Source organism: Arachis ipaensis, chromosome B08, assembly GCF_000816755.2.
Source record: "Arachis ipaensis cultivar K30076 chromosome B08, Araip1.1, whole genome shotgun sequence".
Taxonomy (NCBI): domain Eukaryota; kingdom Viridiplantae; phylum Streptophyta; class Magnoliopsida; order Fabales; family Fabaceae; genus Arachis; species Arachis ipaensis.
In genome coordinates, this window is record NC_029792.2 from 41,565,323 (window position 1) to 41,579,371 (window position 14,049).

Below are 14,049 nucleotides of genomic sequence, written 5' to 3' on the forward strand. Positions count from 1 at the left end.
TATTACTTGGACGACCCAGTGCACTTGCTGGTTAGTGGTACGAGTTGTGAAAAGTGTGATTCGCAATTTGTGCTACCACCTCCCAACACCAAACTTAGAGTTTGACTGTGGGGGCTCTGGTTGACTCTGTTTTGAGAGAAGCTTTTTATGCTTCCTCTCCATGTTTACAGAAGGGTGTCCTTGAGTTTTAAACTCAAGGGAGTCCTCATTCAATTGAAGGACTAGTTCACCTCTGTTAACATCAATAACAGCTCTTGCTGTGGCTAGAAAGGGTCTTCCAAGGATGATGAATTCATCATCATTCTTCCCAGTATCCAAGACTATGAAATCAGCAGGGATGTAAAGGCCTTCAACCTTTACTAACACGTCCTCTACTTATCCATAAGCCTGTTTTCTTGAATTGTCTGCCATCTCTAATGAGATTTTAGCAGCTTGCACCCCATAGATTCCCAGTTTCTCTATTACGGAGAGGGGCATGAGGTTTATCCCGGAACCAAGGTCACACAGAGCCTTTTCAAAGATCATGTTGCCTATGGTACAAGGTATTATGAACTTTCCAGGATCTTGTTTCTTCTGAGGCAATGTCAGTTGATCCAGATCACTTAGTTCATTGGTGAACAAGGGAGGTTCATCTTCCCAAGTCTGAATACCAAATAAATTGGCATTCAGCTTCATGATTGCACCAAGAAACTTGGCAGCTTGCTCTTCAGTAACATCTTCATTTTCTTCAGAAGAGGAATACTCATCAGAGCTCATGAATGGCATAAGGAGGTTCAATGGAATCTCTATGGTCTCTAGATGAATCTCAGATTCCTTTGGTTCCTCAGAGGGAAACTTCTTGTTGATCACTGGACGTCCCAGGAGGTCTTCCTCACTGGGATTCACGTCCTCAACCTCCCTTACAGGTTCGGCCATGGTGGTTATGTCAATGGCCTTGCACTCTCCTTTTGAATTTTCTTCTGTATTGCTTGGGAGAGCACTAGGAGGGATTTCAGTGATCCTTTTACTCAGCTGGCCCACTTGTGCCTCCAAATTTCTAATGGAGGACCTTGTTTCATTCATGAAACTTACAGTGGCCTTAGATAGATCAGAGACTAAGTTTGCTAAATTAGATGTATTTTGTTCAAAGTTCTCTGTCTGTTGCTGAGTGGATGATGGAAAAGGTTTACTATTGTTAAACCTATTTCTTCCACCATTATTAAAGTCTTGTTGAGGCCTTTGTTGATCCTTCCAAGAAAGATTTGGGTGATTTCTCCATGAGGGGTTATAGGTGTTTCCATAAGGTTCACCCATGTAATTCACCTCTGCTATTGCAGGATTTTCAGGATCATAAGCTTTTTCTTCAGAAGATGCTTCTTGAGTACTGTTGGATGCAGCTTGCATTCCATTCAGACTCTGAGAAATCATATTGACTTGCTAAGTCAATATTTTATTCTGAGCCAGTATGGCATTCAGAGTATCAATTTCAAGAACTCCCTTCTTCATAGGCGTCCCATTACTCACAGGATTCCTCTCAGAAGTGTACATGAACTGGTTATTAGCAACCATGTCAATGAGTTCTTGAGCTTCTGCAGGCGTTTAAGTGAATGGATCCACCTGCAGAGGTATCCAATGACATTTTAGCTAATTCAGACAGAAAATAGTTTTTGAAAAAGGTTAGTAATTTTCGAAAATTAAAATAAAAAATTAAAATAATTAGTTAATTAAAAAGAAATTCTGAAAAAAGGGGAAAATATTTTTGAAAATTAGAGAGAGAGGGAGTTAGTTAGGTAGTTTTGAAAAAGATAAGAAACAAACAAAAAGTTAGTTAGTTAGTTGAAACAAATTTGAAAATCAATTTTGAAAAGATAAGAAGATAAGAAGTTAGAAAGGATATTTTAAAATCAAATTTTGAAAAAGATATGATTTTGAAAAAGAAAAGATAGAAAGATATTTTTGAAAAGATATGATTGAAATTAGTTTTGAAAAAGATTTGATTTTTAAAATCACAATTAATGACTTGATTCACAAGAAATCACAAGATATGATTCTAGAACTTAAAGTTTGAATCTTTCTTAACAAGTAAGTAACAAACTTGAAATTTTTGAATCAAAACATTAATTGTTGAAGATATTTTCGAAAATATGATGTAAAATTAAGAAAAAGATTTTTGAAAAATATTTTTTTGGAATTTTCGAAAATAGATAAGAAAAATGAAAAAGATTTGATTTTTGAAAAAGATTTTGAAAAAGATAAAATTTGAAAATTTGATTTGACTCATAGAAAATAACTAGATTTTAAAATTTTTTGAAAAAGTCAACTCAAACTTTCGAATTTTATGAGAGAAAAAGGGAAAGATATATTTTTTTTTATTTTTGAATTTTTAATGTTGAGAGAGAAAAACATGAAAAATGATGCAATGCATGAAACTTATGGATCAAAGTATGTGATGAATGCAAGAACACTATGAATGTCAAGATGAACACCAAGAACACTTTGAATGTCATGATGAACATCAAGACTTATTTTTGAAAATTTTTATATGCAAAGAAAACATGCAAGACACCAAACTTAGAAATCTTTCATGTTTAGACACTATGAATGTAAAAATGCACATGAAAAACAAGAAAAGATGCAAAACAAGAAAACATCAAGATCAAACAAGAAGACTTACCAAGAACAACTTGAAGATCATGAAGAACACCATGAATGCATGAATTTTTCGAAAAATGCAAGATGAACATGCAATTGACACCAAACTTTAAATCTGACTCAAGACTCAAACAAGAAATACAAATTTTTTTTTTGTTTTTATGATTTTATGATTTTTTTTATATTTTCTTTTAATTTTTTTGAAAATCATTTTGAAAAAGAAAAATAAGGATTCCAAAATTTTTAATATGAATTCCAGGAATCTTGCACTCTTATTCTAAAGCTCCAATCTGAGGGTTAGGCATGGCTTAATAGCCAGCCATGCTTTAGTATGTAACACGAGAGTAATTCATTCAATTTTAAGCCAAAACCTCAGTCCAAAAGAATTTAGACATTGCTCTACAGCCAGCCAGGCTTCAACATGCTTCATGAAACACTAGAATTCATTCTTAAAAATTCTGAAGAAAAATATATTTTTGAAAACAATTTTTTTTTTATTTTTTTCGAAAACAGATGAGAAATTTTTGAAAGGTTTTTGAAAAATTTTTTTGAAAAGAAAACGAAAAGAAAGTTACCCAATCTGAGCAACAAGATGAACCGTCAGTTGTCCAAACTCGAACAATCCCTGGCAACGGCGCCAAAAACTTGGTGCACGAAATTGTGATCTCAGGAAACGGCGCCAGAAACTCTGTACGCACGTCTTAATAAATCGTTTTTCATTCACAATTTCGATACAACTAACCAGCAAGTGCACTGGGTCGTCCAAGTAATAAACCTTACGTGAGTAAGGGTCGATCCCACGGAGATTGTTGGTATGAAGCAAGCTATTGTCACCTTGTAAATCTCAGTCAGGCGGATATCAAAAGGTTATGGAGTTTTCGAAAATAAATAATAAATAAACATAAAGTAAGGATAGAAACACTTATGTATATCATTGGTGAGAATTTCAGATAAGTGTATAGAGATGCCTTTCATTCCTCTGAACCTCTGCTTTCCTGCTGTCTTCATCCAATCAGTCTTACTCCTTTCCATGGCTGGCTTTATGTAAGGACATCACCATTGTCAATGGCTACTTTTCATCCTCTCTGGAAAATGGTCCGATGCGCTGTCAATGCATGGCTAATCGTCTGGAGGCATCACCCTTGTCAATGGCTGCATCCCATCCTCTTGTGAAAATGGTCCAAATGCTCTGTCACAGCACGGCTAATCACTCGATGTTCTCGATCATACTGGAATAGGATTCACCCTCATTTTGCGTCTGTCACTACGCCCAGCACTCGCGAGTTTGAAGTTCGTCACAGTCATTCAATCCCAGAGTCCTACTCGGAATACCACAGATAAAATTTAGACTTTCCGGACTCTCATGAATGCCGCCATCAATCTAGCTTATACCATGAAGATTCTGATTAAGAGATCCAAGAGATAATCATTCAATCGAAGGTAGAACGGAAGTGGTTGTCAGGCACGCGTTCATAGAGAATGATGATGATTGTCACGTTCATCACATTCATGTTGACATGCAAATGAATATCTTAGAAGCAGAATAAGCTGAGTTGAATAGAAAAACAGTAGTACTTTGCATTAATTCATGAAGAACAGCAGAGCTCCACACCTTAATCTATGGAGTGTAGAAACTCTACCGTTGAAAATACATAAGTGAAAGGTCCAGGCATGGCTGAATGGCCAGCCCCCAAAACGTGATCACAGGATCAAAAATACAATCCAGGATGTCTAATACAATAGTAAAAGTCCTATTTATAATAAACTAGTTACTAGGGTTTACAGAAGTAAGTAATTGATGCATAAATCCACTTCCGGGGCCCACTTGGTGTGTGCTTGGGCTGAGCTTGAGTGTTACACGTGTAGAGGTCAATCTTGGAGTTGAACGCCAGTTTGTAACGTGTTTCTGGCGTTCAACTCTGGCTTGTGACGTGTTTCTGGCGTTTAACTCCAGACAGCAGCGTAGAACTGGCGTTCAACGCCCTTTTACGTCATCCAAACTTAGCCAAAGTATGGACTATTATATATTGATGGAAAGCCCTGGATGTCTACTTTCCAAAACAATTGGAAGCGCGCCATTTTGAGTTTTGTAGCTCCAGAAAATCCACTTTGAGTGCAGGGAGGTTAGAATCCAACAACATCAGCAGTCCTTTTTCAACCTCTGAATCTGATTTTTGCTCAAGTCCCTCAATTTCAGCTAGAAAATACCTGAAATCACAGAAAAATACACAAACTCATAGTAAAGTCCAGAAATGTGAATTTAACATAAAAACTAATGAAAACATCCCTAAAAGTAACCAGATTCTACTAAAAACATACTAAAAACAATACCAAAAAGCGTATAAATTATCCGCTCATCACCCTCATTTTCCTGCATTTTTGGGCAGTAATGGATTTTTTTGCTTTTTATTTTTTTTATTTTTTTCTTTTTTCACCATTTTTTTTCTTTCATGCATATAATTTTTTTTCTTTTGCAACATGCTTTTTCTTTTGCTTTTTGCTGCTTTTTCTTGCTTCAAGGATCAATTTTTAGATTTTTCAGATTATCAATAATATTTTTCCTTTTTCCTTATTCTTTCAAGAGCTAACATTCTAAAATTACAACTTCAAACATGCACTGTTTATTTCATACATTCAGAAAACAAAAGCAAATGACACCACATCAAACTAATAAAACTAATCTTATTTTAAACTTGAAATTCATGCATCTCTCAGTTCTTTTAAAATAAAATTTTATATAAACAAGGTGAGAGATATATAGAACATTTTATAACTTTTAAGACATCAATACAAATGACCATGCAACTTAGAACAAGAGAACAGATAAATAATCAAACAGAAAACAGAAAAATAATAAAGGAAAGGAATAAAAAGAGAACAAGTCCACCTTTAGGGGTGGCGTCTAGTGCTCCTCCTTGAGGGTCCAATGTGATACTTGATCTCTTCTATGTCATCCCTTTGCCTTTGTTGCTCTTTCCTCATAGCCCTTTGGTCTTCCCTTATGACTCTTTGATCTTCTCTAATTTCATTGAGGGTGGTGGCATGTCCTTGATATTCCATCCTCAATTGCTCTATGTTAGTGCTCAATTCTCCAAGAGAAGTTTGCCATTGATCCCAATAGCTTTGGGGAGGAAAATACATCCCTTGAGGCATCTCAGAGATTTCATGATGAGGCGGATGCACAGGCTCTTGTGCATGCTCTCTGGTTTGCTCCATCCGCTTCTTAGTGATGAGCTTATCCTCCCCAATAGAGACATCTCCATTTATGACAATTTCTGCTGAATTGCATAGGTGACAGATGAGGTGTGGAAATGTCAATCTTGTGTTAGTGTGAGGCTTCTCAGCTACCTTGTACAGTTCTTGAGGAATTACCTCATGAACTTCCACCTCAGTTCCAATCATGATGCAATGAATCATGATGGCTCTGTCAACAGTCACTTCTGACCGATTGCTAGTAGGGGTGATAGATCTTTGAATGAACTCCAACCATCCTATAGCTATGGGCTTTAGGTCAACCCTTCTTAACTGACTGGGCTTGTCTTGGGAATCTCTTTTCTACTGTGCACCTTCTACACAGATATCTGAGAGCACCTGATCCGATTTCTGATCATGGTTGACTCTCCTAGTGTAAGGATGAGGATTTCCTTGCAATAGAGGTAAGTTGAACGTTATCCTTACACTTTATGGGCTGAAATCTATGATTCTTCCTCGGACCATGGTGATCCAATTCCTTGGATTTGGGTTCACACTAGTGTCATGGTTTTTGGTAACCTATGCATTAGCATAGAACTCTTGCACCATGAGAATTCCAACCTCTTGGATAGGATTGGTTAGGACTTTCCAACCTCTTCTCCGGATCTCTCTTCGGATTTCCGGATACTCATTCTTCTTGAGCATGAAAGGGACCTCAGGGATCACTTTCTTCTCAGCCACTACTTCATAGAAGTATTCTTGGTGAGCTTTGGTGATGAATCTCTCCATCTCCCAAGATTCAGAGGGATTGGCTATTGCCTTTCCTTTCCTCTTCTTAGAGGAGTCTCCAACCTTGGGTGCCATGAATGGTAATAGAAAGAAAAAAAGCTATGCTTTTCCAACACCAAATTTAAAACTTTGCTCGTCTACGAGCAAAAATAGAAGAATGGAGAAAAAGAAGAAGAAAATAGAGAGAGGAAGAGGAAGAGAGAGGGCTCGGCCTTGTGGGGTGGAGAAGGTATGAGAGGTGTGTGTATGAAGGGTGATGGAGAGAGGGTATTTATAGGATTGGGTAGGGCTTGGGTTCGGCCATAGGGTGGGTTTGGGTGGGAAATTTGATTTTTGAAGTGGGTGGGGTAAGTGGGAGTTATGATGGTTTGGTGAAATGAAATGGATGTGATTGAGCTAGGGTTTTTGGGGAAGTATTGATGACAAGTCATCTTAGCCTAGTTTCACTAGTCTTTTTCCTTTGTTTTCATTTAGTTTTATGCACTTTCTTAAGCCACAAGTAAGTCAATTGGGTGGAATTTCATGTTTCCTTAGATTCAATCAACTATGGATGAATTGATGCATTTTCATGAGTTTTATGCCATAATTACTTATATGACAAGAAAAAGAATAACTCTCATGATTAGAGCATAGCTTTGATGCAAATGTTGGTTGATGATAGGTAGAAGAAAGCTTGGAAGAAGGTTGAGGAAAAGGGTGATAGCAAGAGGCAAGAGGAAGGACTCACGTTTGAGCCAAAGTTTGCCTCAAACTTGGGCTCAAACGTGAGGAAGAGTGCAACCACACCTTGGAGAAGAGCCAACGTTTGCGCCAACGTTTGCCTCAAATGTTGAGGCAAACGTTGGCTGAAGAAGGAGCAAGGGATGGCAACGTTTGAGCCAGCGTTTGCCTCAAACGTGAGGTCAAACGTTGGCCACATATGAGCAAGGAGAAGAGAATTGAGATTTGAATCCATGTTTTCTTCTGTTTTGATTTTTAATCTCTTGCAATTGAATTCTAAATTTGGATCTAAGAAGGCAGTGAGATCTAGACTTGGTTATCTAGTCTCTTGAGTCCTGAGATCTACATCTTTCAATTTCAATTTCCTTGTTACATTGCTACACCAAATTTATTTTCATTTGCATTTAAGATCCGGTTCAATTAGATCCATCTTCTACGTTTCTGTTTGTTGAGATTTACTGCTCTCTTGTTTAATTTTTGCAATCCCACATCCCTGATCCATTTACAATTCAAGCCATTTACATTCCTTACATTCTAAGATTCTGCAATTTACTTTTCTTGCATTCTAAGATTCTGCAATTTACATTTCTTGCGTTCTAAGTTTCTGCCATTTAATTTCTTGTTCTTTAAGATTAAGCACTTTTATTTTCTGTTCTCTTTAATTTCCTGCAATTTACCCCTCTCCCTTTACTTTTCATGCAATTTAATTTCTGTTAATCACAAATCACTCAACCAACTCTTGATCTGCTTGACTAAATCAACCACTAAACAAAAATTGCTCAATCCTTCAATCCCTGTGGGATCGACCTCACTCATGTGAGTTATTATTACTTGATGCGACCCGGTACACTTGCCGGTGAGTTTTGTGTCGGATCATTTTCCGCACATCAAGTTTTTGGCGCCGTTACCGGGGATTGAATAGATTGACAATGATTAAGTGAGGTGGTAGTTTAGATCAAGTACTTTTTCTTTTCTGTTTCTCTAATTTTTGACTGACACACTAACTGTTTGAAATTTTGCTTAAACTAAACTTCATTCTAGCAATAGATTGAAGTGTTACTGGTGGTGTTTCTTTTGTTTTGTTTGTATGTCAGGTACAGGGAGATCTATTCCTGTTTTATCTGAAATTGACCAGAGAACTCTTAGAAGGTTAAGAAGAGCTGAAAGAGGGAAAAATATTGTTGGAGAGGAAGAATTTGAGGAAGAATATCACGAGATGGAAGGAGATCCATCTAATCCAGGAGGAGGGGTTAACAATAACCCACAACAGAGGAGAGTATTGGCCTCCTATACCTTTGCAAATGCTAGACATTGTGGAAGCAGCATTCTCACCCCTAATGTCAATGCAAATAACTTTGAACTGAAGCCACAACTCATCACATTGGTCCAAAACAACTGCTCGTTTGGGGGAGGACCATTGGAGGATCCAAATCAACATCTATCTACCTTCTTAAGGATTTGTGACACTATGAAATCTAATGGCGTGAATCCTGAAACCTACAAGCTTCTGCTGTTACCGTTCTCATTAAGGGACAAGGCCGCACAATGGCTTGAAACTTTTCCCCAAGGAAGTATCACTAGTTGGGATGACTTGGTGACTAAATTTCTAGCCAAATTCTATCAACCCCAAAGAGTCATCAGGCTGAAAACCGAGGTGCAGACATTCACACAATTAGATGCCGAATCCTTGTATGAAGCATGGGAGAGGTACAAAGCCTTAATCAGAAAGTGTCCTCCAGAGATGTTCAATGAATGGGACGTGCTGCAAAATTTCTATGAAGGCCTGACATTGAAATCTCAGGAGGCATTAGATCATTCTACTGGAGGTTCACTACAACTGATGAAAACTGCTGAGGAAGCCCAGAATCTTGTGGACATGGTGGCCAACAATCAATATTTCTTTGCTCATCAAAGAAACCGCCAACCATCACAAAGGAGAAGAGTATTTAACCAAAACCCTTACAGAAAACCTCAAAATAACTACCCCAATCCCAACTATTACCAATCCAATAACCAACCCACAATCAAAATGCCCACCATCCACCACCCACATCTCACAACCCACCACAAGCATCACCTGAATCTCAAAGACTCACTAACTTGGAAACTTTGATAGACAAAATATGGAAACACCAGGAAATGACAACCAAGAACCATGAAGCCTCCATGAAGAACCTAGAGAGGCAGATTGGGCAAATCTCCAAGCAGATTTCTGTTGAGAGACCTTCAAGCTCACTTCCAAGTGACACCATTCCTAATCCAAAAGAAGAGTGCAAAGCTATACAATTACGGAGTGGAAAAACATTGATAGACAACAACAAGGAGGTGACCAAGAAGCCTTTGGATAGCAACAAAGAACCATCAGAGAAAGGAGAAACTAACAATGAGGACATGACAACAAGAAGAAATGTCCCAGAGAAACTCAAAGAGAAAGACAACCAGCCACATAGTTCAAAGGAAGTAATTCAAGGACAGCAGCAAGGGGTAAAGATCAGTACACCTCCACTACCATACCCTCAGAGGTTCAACAAAGAAACCAAAGATCAATACTTCCGCAAGTTCCTGAAAACTTTCAAGAAGCTGGAAATCAACATTCCCTTAGCTGAAGCATTGGAACAGATGCCCTTATATGCCAAGTTCTTGAAGGAACTCATTAATAAGAAAAGAAGCTGGTTGGAGAAGGAAACTATACTTCTCACTGAAGAATGTAGCGCGGTACTTCAAAAGGGAATCCCACCGAAGCTTAAAGATCCAGGAAGTTTTGTAGTTGCTTGCACCATAGGCAACAAGACATTAGACAAGGCTCTTTGTGATCTCGGAGCTAGCATCAACCTAATGCCCCTGTCTATGATGAGGAAGCTTGCTATAGAAGAACTCAAACCCACCAGAATGTCACTAGTCATGGCTGACAGATCGATCAAGACACCCAATGGAATTATGGAAAACCTGTTGGTGAAGGTTGGGGAGTTTATTTTTCCAGCAGATTTTGTAATTTTGGATACTGAGGAGGAAGGAAACAACTCAATCATTTTGGGAAGGCCATTTCTAGCCACAGCAAGAGCCATCATTGATGTAGAAAAAGGAGAGACGATCTTCAGGGTCCACAATGAACAAATGGTCATAAACGTTTTCAAGTCAATGCAACACATCCCTAAGCAAGAGGATTACATGAGAGTGGATATGATAGATGATGTGCGGAAAACGATCCAACACAAAACTCACCGGCAAGTGCACCGGGTCGCATCAAGTAGTAATAACTCACGGGAGTGAGGTCGATCCCACAGGGATTGAAGGATTGAGCAATTTTAGTTTAGTGGTTGATTTAGTCAAGCGAATCATGATTTAGTTGAGAGATTTGTGATTTGCAGAATTTAAATTGCATGGAAAGTAAAGGGAATGGGTAATTTGCATGAAATTAAAGAGAACTGAAACTTAAAGTGCTGAATCTTAAAGGGCAAGAAATTAAATGGCCGAAACTTAGAACGCAAGAAATGTAAATTGCAGAATCTTAGAGCGTAAGAAATGTAAATGGCTTGAATTGTAAAGAGAATTGGGAATTGGATTTGCAGAAAGTAAACAAGGAAAAGTAAAATTGTCTTCATGCCTTGAATTGGGCCTTTGCTCTTGATGGAATTGGGTTGATAGAGGCCTTGGTTGAGTGCTCTTGGAGTTGGAGAAAGAACCGAAGTGAACCGGGTTGGGAATTATAAAAGCTTGAGTAAAAGTTTGAGTAAAAGTTTGAGGCAAACTTTTACTCAAACTTTTTACATTAGCAACCCCATTCTTGCTGCTACCAACGTTTGAGCTAAAGTTTGGGGTCAAAATTTTGCTCAAACGTTGGCCCCCTTATGCATACTCATGGCGCCAACGTTTGCCAAAAAGTTTGAGGCAAACGTTGGCGCAAACTTTTTCTCTCCAGGGTGTTGATTTGTGATGCCAACGTTTGCCAAAAAGTTTGAGGCAAACGTTGGCTCAAGCTTTTCTCCCAAAAGTTTGAGCTAATGTTTGAGGCAAACTTTTGCTCAAGCTTTTTTCCCAAAAGTTTGAGCTAAAGTTTGAGGCAAACTTTTGCTCAAGCTTTTTGTTCACTGGTGTGTTTTCACTTATCCGAAAGTTTGAGCTAAAGTTTGAGGCAAACTTTTGCTCAAACTTTTTGTTCTCTCTTGCTCCTAGCCATTCCTTCTTGCTTCAACCTTTCTCCAAGCTTTCTTCACCTATCATTAATCAACCAAACACGTCAAAGCTCTGCTCAAAATCATGAGATTGTCATTCTTTCATAATATGTGGCAATTATAGCATAAATCCTCATGAAATTGCATTAATTTATCTATGGTTGATTAAATCAAAGGAAATTATTCTAAGGTTCAAGCTATTGGTGTCTAGCTTTGTTTCTTTTTGTTTTTCTTTTGTTCTGTTGCCATTTTTGGCTTTTTTTTCTCTCTTTTTTTTTTGTTTTTCTTTTTAACCAAGGATTTTTATTTGATTGACATTCATAGACAGTAGGCCACTTTCTACTTAAGAGGAGACATCCTAGTTCTCTTATTCATTAAAAGTGAGCTATCATACAATCACACATTCATACCACCACTTACTTTTATTGTACTTCTATCTAACAGAGAACTATCTCACTTCACATTCAAACATTTCTTTTATTGAATTAAAGATGTAGGGGACAAAGCATGCTTTTTGTTCAGTGAAAGTAAACACACAAGCACACACATAGGCTAGCTTACTTATTTTAAGAGTGATTCTACTTGTACTAGATGAACACTTTAGCAAGACACAAGTCAAAGCATTTTTCAACAGTAAGAGTTAAGTGTAGATACAACCTATTGGTTTGCAGTTCCTTTGTCCTTCCTTCTGTTGTGCCCTTTTGAGTTATGATGCATGGAGTCTTCAAATGGTAGTGAGTTCCCTGCACAATTCTCGAAAGTTGCTTGCTTCTCAAGCCCTTAGGTGACTGGTTAGTATGCATGAATTGAGTGTGGCTTTTGGGTTTGATTTGGTGTGGGGACACCAAACTTAATTTCTTGCCACTTCCTCTGATGCAACAGGTTGACTATATGTAAAATCTTGTTTTCTTACTAAAGGTTATGGAATTAAAACTAGAAATCAGTTAAGTAAGTGAATAACCTGTTTGATTGCTTAGAGCTAGTATTGTGCAGGAGGTGAGAATGTGCTTTTAAATGAGGTTTTGGTGGAACACCAAACTTAGAATCCTTCATTCTCCCTTAAATTATTTTGGTGTGCAACACCAAACTTAGCTCCTTGCAATGCATACCAATTATTCAACATTTTTATTGAAAAGGCTATGAAAAGAAAATTACGTCAGGTTGGGTTGCCTCCCAACAAGCGCTTCTTTATTGTCATTAGCTTGACATTCTTCAATTCTTTTCAAGAAGGTTGTAGGTTCTGAACCTCTTTTTCCTTATCCCATTGTCCTCCCAAGTACAGCTTTGCTCTATGACCGTTTGCTGTAAATTGACTCTTTGTTGCTTCATCTAGCAATTCAATACTCCCAAAAGGAAAAACCTTTGTCACCAAGTACGGGCCAATCCACTTAGACTTAAGTTTGCCAGGGAAGATCTTAAGCCTTGAGTTATATAGGAGCACTTGTTGTCCTGGCTTGAACTCCTTCTTTGTGATCTTCTTATCATGCCACCTCTTAGCTCTTTCTTTGTATATCTTAGCACTCTCATAGGCTTCTAGCCTGAATTCATCTAACTCATTTAGTTGTAACAACCTTTTCTCTCCTGCAGCTTGGGAATCAAGGTTGAGGAGTTTAGTGGCCCAAAAAGCTCTGTGTTCCAGCTCTACAGGGAGGTGACAGGATTTGCCATATAATAACTGAAAGGGTGACTTGCCAATAGGGGTTTTGTAAGCTGTCCTATATGCCCATAAGGCATCTTCTAACTTCCTAGCCCAATCCTTTCTCGTGCTTCCCACTGTTTTCTCTAGGATGTTCTTTAATTCCCTATTTGCTAGTTCAGCCTGGCCGTTAGTCTGAGGGTGGTAAGGTGTGGCTACTTTATGGATTACTCCATATTTGTGGAGGAGTTTCTCCATCTGTTTGTTGCAAAAGTGACCACCACCATCACTAACAAGACCCTTGGGCACTCCATATCTTGTGAAAATGTGTTTTTTTAGGAATTGGAGGACAATCTGTGCATCACAGGTGGTTGTGGCTATTGCTTCCACCCACTTTGATACATACTCTACTGCCACCAGGATATATCTGAAAGAGTAGGAAGGAGGAAAAGGTCCCATGAAATCAATGCCCCATAAGTCAAACACCTCTACTTCCAGGATGAAATTTTGAGGCATCTCATTTCTCTTTGTCAATCCTCCAGTTCTTTGACATTCATTGCATTGGTGAACAAACTCTCTGGCATCCTTGAAGATGGTTGGCTAATAAAACCTACTCTGTAATACCTTTGCAGCTGTTCTCTCTGGTCCAAAGTGTCCACCATATGCTGAGCCATGGCAATGCCATAGTATGTCCTTCATTTCACTTTCAGGGACACACCTCCTAATCATTCCATCAGAGCATCTCTTGAATAGAAAAGGTTCATCCCACAAGAACTTCCTTGCTTCATTGAGTAATTTCTTCATTTGTTGCTTGGAAAATTCTTGAGGTATCTTCCTTCCTACCTTGTAGTTTGCTATGTCAGCAAACCAAGGTGTTTGTTGAATTTGGAAAAGATGTTCATCAGGGAA

The 14,049-nt window shown here is 38.2% G+C and overlaps 1 pseudogene; it reads right to left on the reverse strand.

The window, feature by feature from the left end:
- LOC107610980 overlaps positions 1-13,656 on the reverse strand; it is a 174,186-nt pseudogene extending 160,530 nt beyond the window's left edge.